The sequence below is a fragment of the Oncorhynchus keta genome, chromosome 24 (genome assembly GCF_023373465.1).
Source record: "Oncorhynchus keta strain PuntledgeMale-10-30-2019 chromosome 24, Oket_V2, whole genome shotgun sequence".
NCBI classification, from domain to species: Eukaryota; Metazoa; Chordata; class Actinopteri; order Salmoniformes; family Salmonidae; genus Oncorhynchus; species Oncorhynchus keta.
In genome coordinates, this window is record NC_068444.1 from 1,260,860 (window position 1) to 1,265,960 (window position 5,101).

At 45.4% G+C, this 5,101-nt stretch overlaps 1 pseudogene; it reads left to right on the top strand.

The window, feature by feature from the left end:
* Window positions 1–566: 566 nt before the first annotated feature.
* LOC127911256 (interferon regulatory factor 2-binding protein 2-A-like) lies at window positions 567–4,777 on the top strand (annotated as a pseudogene).
* The last annotated feature ends 324 nt before the right edge of the window (window positions 4,778–5,101 follow it).

Sequence of the window (5,101 nt, forward strand, 5' to 3'; positions counted from 1 at the left end):
TCAAGCCCTGCTCAAGCCCTGTTCAAGCCCTGTTCAAGCCCTGCTCAAGCCCTGCTCAAGCCCTGCTCAAGCCCTGCTCAAGCCCTGCTCAAGCCCTGTTCAAGCCCTGTTCAAGCTCTGTTAAAGCCCTGTTCAAGCCCTGCTCAAGCCCTGCTCAAGCCCTGCTCAAGCCCTGTTACAACTAACATTTTACTCCTTGTATTTGAGACAAAGTCACACCTTGTCTGGGTGATTTAGAGAGATATTACCAAATTGTAGCAGACAGATTTAGTTGTTCGTATCACATTGTAAATGTACAATCTCTGAGAAATCGACAAAAGTACAACAAGTGTTCCAACCATCCCTTACAAAAGAGGATACTTATGTTGATATATTTTCTGTTTCAATCTTGCAGCCATTAAATAAAGGTTAAATAAATCAAATAAAACATGTAAGATGTGGGGGGAAATTATGTTTGAATGTTTAAAAAAATATATATAAATAATTGTTTTATTTCGTTTTAGCAGGGGGTGCTGCAGCACACTCAGCACCCTACTTCCCATGGCTTTGCTTGCAGCAGAAGGCAATATAACACATTCTATTCTCTCCCACCCCAGAGTGTCTGGCTGCTGTTAGCTTCTTTCAAAAGGTTCAAGTGGTTCAATAGAGAAGCTGGCTTCAGAGCATGAAGAGGACTGGCGTAGAAGAATCAAGTCAATAGAATATTGAAGCTGGAAGCACAGTGTCCAGAGACGTCGCTGCCTCGGAGCTGAGCTGACAGACGTCCTTGCTCTACATCGGGACTGGGCTGAGCGGAGGAGGTAGTAGACTAGGCAGTGACAGAGACAGGTCACAAGTACGACGTAGTAAAGAACATTCTACTCTGCTGTTATGAACTACTGTATCTTGCTGTAGTCCGGAGACAGACGGGGAGAGGAGAGGACACGTTTTCTTTTTAGAGAAACGGAAGGAACTAGTTTCTGAAAACGTATTGGATAGATTCTAACACAGAGATCTGGTTTGAGAGAGAGATTTAAGCTCCGTTTTCCGGTGAAAGGGAAGCCATGTCGACTGCGGTGGTCGCTGCCTCTCGTAGACAGTCCTGTTATTTATGCGACCTGCCCCGCATGCCCTGGGCTATGATCTGGGATTTTACCGAACCCATCTGCAGGGGATGTGTTAACTACGAAGGAGCGGACCGGATCGAGTTTGTGATTGAGACAGCCCGGCAGCTGAAGCGGGCTCACGGCTTCCAGGAGGGGAGGTCTCCGGGACTGGGGCAACAGCAGCAGCTATCGGGGAAAGAGATCCAGTCTAACCACCACGGGTCTGGAGGAGACCCCGGATCCCGGCCGTCACAGCCCCTGGACCGCTACCCCCTCTCCACCTTGGACCGTCCGCTGAGGATGGGACCGGAGTACCAGTCTGGGAGACAGGCTAACGGAATTCCGGTACCTAATGGATTTCCTAAACCGGACGACCCACACGAGCTCAACCGGCAGAGCCCCAACCCGCGAAGGAATAACACGGAACATGTCCTTGTTACACGTAGTTAACGGAAGAACCGTGTGTCCGATGGCGATGGGGCACCCGGGGTCCGGTTTGATGGCAGGTAGCCCCAACGAGCACGGCGGCGGTAAACGGTTAGTCTCGGTCTCCTGTAGTGACCAGCACGAGAAGGATAAGCAGCACATACCTGACAGCCTGACACCGGATATAGACCATCACAAAGCCCGGGCGGATGAGTGGATGAACAAGGGGAAAACGGCCAGGGACTTGATGGTTCTCCATACTTTCGACAGCCGGTTCCAGAAGGATCAACAGCCATGCAACGGAGGGTGATGGGTTGTTGATGCTGCAGAACTGGATGGCTTCCAAATCAGGTTGTTGCTGGCTGGATGGCTGGATGTATGGGGTTGTTTTTTTCCATATGAATGAATACAGTGGACCATTCAGCATATTTACCCTCTGCTACATAGTCTAGACTACATGTTTACAGTTCAATAGAAATAAATGTTGCGTTTTGTCACGACTCAAACAGACAAGTCATGCATAATATGCACAGGTAGATCATTTAATGTCAACTCTTTGCTCGGCATACCATTCAAATGAAAAGATTAGTCAGATTTGCATTTTTTTCTTAACAATAGCAAATTATATACTAATAAATATATAATCCCAAAAGGCACTTTTTAAGCATGACTTGTGGGGGTGTTTGTGTCATTGCAAAAAAATGCTAATCTGATGTAAATCTATTTGGTTTAAGGTGTTAGTATGTACAAAGGTTTAACCTGTGAAGTACTCTACATATGCACTTCTAATCAGGACTTGTTGTGGGTATGTTTGTTACGAGAAAAAAATGCAATTCTGACAAATCTATTTAATTTGAATGGTATTCCGAGCAAAGAGTTGATTTAAAATATCCCCATATGCATATTACGCATGACTTGTCTGTTTGAGTTGTGACAAAACACAACATGTATTTTTATTGAGCTGTAAACATGAAGTCTAGACTATGTAGCAGAGGGTAACATGCTGAATAAAGTGCATATGGAGAGCACTTCACAGGTTAAACCCTTTGTTACATAGGAGCACACTTCAAACCAAATAGATTTACACCAGATTAGCATTTTTGTAATGACACAAACACTCCCACATGTCATGCTTAAATTAAAAAAGTGCCTTTTGGGATTATGTATTTATTAGTATATAATTTGGGATTATGTATTTATTAGTATATATATGATTTTTGGGATTATGTATTTATTAGTAAATAATTTGCTGTTATTATTGTGCATCATTCTTTTTTCTTTTTCTTCTCAGTATTAATCACCATCTGTCCATGTTGTCTCTCACTCAGCCTTCTTCATGACCATCTGTCCATGTTGTGTCTCTAACTCAGCCTTCTTCATGACCATCTGTCCATGTTGTCTATAACTCAACTTCTGACCATCTTCTTGACCATCTAACTCAGACTTCTTTATGACCATGTCCATTTTGTCTATTGTCTCTCCATGTTGTCTCTATATCAGCCTTCTTCATGACCACCTGTCCATGTTGTGTCTCTAACTCAGCCTTCTTCATGACCATCTGTTGTCTATAACCATGACCATCTGTCTATCTAACTCAGCCTTCTTCATGACCATCTGTCCATGTTGTCTCATCTATGACTCCAGACTTCTTTATTTTGACCATCCGTCCATTTTGTCTATAACTCAGCCTTCTTCATGACCATCTGTCCATGTTGTCTCTCACTCAGACTTCTTTATGACCATCCGTCCATGTTGTCTCTATCTCAGCCTTCTTCATCATCATCTGTCCATGTTGTCTCTATCTCAGTCTTCTTCATGACCATCTGTCCATGTTGTCTCTAACTCAGCCTTCTTCATGATCATCTGTCCATGTAGTCTCTATCTCAGCCTTCTTCATGACCATCTGTCCATGTGTTGTCTCTAACTCAGCCTTCTTCATGATCATCTGTCCATGTTGTCTCTATATCAGCCTTCTTCATGACCATCTGTCCATGTTGTCTCTATCTCAGCCTTCTTCATCATCATATGTCCATGTTGTCTCTAACTAGCCTTCTTCATGACCCTTCTTTGTCTCTATCTCAGACCATCATCTGTCCATCTTTGTCTATAACTCAGCCTTCTTCATGACCATCTGTCCATGTTGTCTCTCTAACTCAGCCTTCTTCATGATTATCTGTCCATGTTGTCTCTATCTCAGCCTTCTTCATGACCATCTTCATGATCATCTGTCCATGTTGTGTCTAACTCAGCCTTCTTCTTGATCATCTGTCCATGTTGTCTCTATCTCAGCCTTCTTCATGATCATCTGTCCATGTTGTCTCTCTAACTCAGCCTTCTTCACGACCATTGTCTGTCCATGTTGTGTCTCTAACTGAGCCTTCTTCATGTTTAACCCTTTCCTTCCTTCAGACAGGGGAAAACACCCACGGACTATGAAAAGGAAAGCATCTTGTCCACGGACTATGAAAAGGAAAGCATCGCCAGAACATGTGGGGGAGAGAGAGGGAACCGCCGCCAAGCATAATGGAGAGGACAGACAGCAGTGGTTACCGGGTCCAGCATCTGACCGTGACGGACATAAAATGCCCCCGGGACCACCACCAAGCTTCTCCTCCGTCCCCACCAATACCTTATCCCCCCACTCACGCACCACCCCACCGGAAGCTGTGCAGAACGGCCAGTCCCCCATGGCGGCGCTGATCCTCGCGGCAGACAACGCCGGAGGTGGCGGGAACAGCTCGCCCAAAGACGGGAACCAGGTCCATTCCACCACGCGGCGCAACAGCAGCAGCCCACTCTCGCCCTCCTCCATGACCCAGAAGCGCCGGCCCACACAGGGTAAGGAGGCATCCGGTATTATGGGGACACTTTACGTGCCAGGGGGTGGAATGATGGACCAAGGGCATGAAAGCATTCCGGACTCGTCAGTACCCGGGAGCGTACCCCTCTGCTGCACGCTCTGTGACCAGAGGTTAGAGGACACGCACTTTGTTCAGTGTCCGTCGGTTCCCTCGCACAAGTTCTGCTTCCCGTGTTCGCGGCAGAGCATCAAACAACAAGGATCCACCGGGGAGGTGTACTGTCCCAGCGGGGAGAAGTGCCCGTTGGTCGGCTCTAACGTACCGTGGGCTTTCATGCAAGGAGAAATCGGCACTATCCTTGCAGGGGACGTCAAAGTAAAAACGAAATGGACACTTGAGATTTTATTTTCAAAATATTTTGGGAGAGATTGTTTTGGTGGAAAAAGACCAAATACGAGTGTATAAATATTAAAATGAAATACCACATACCATCCAAACAAACTAACCAACGGACTTTGTACATATTTTACCTAATCCGAGGGGACTAGTGTAGGCTATACTTTGTAAAACAAGGCTCTATAATTTTGAGATTTTTTTAATACATTCAGTTTCTATATTTTTGAAGATAAAGGTATTTAATTATAATAGAACTGGGCTCTCTCGACCCTATTTGTTGATGTTTAACAGGGTTGATGTAGGCCTACTTCTAGTGGTGCGTCACAAAAGGCACTCTATTCCCTAAAAAGGACACTATTTTTGAGCAGGGACACCCACAGGGACACCCACAGA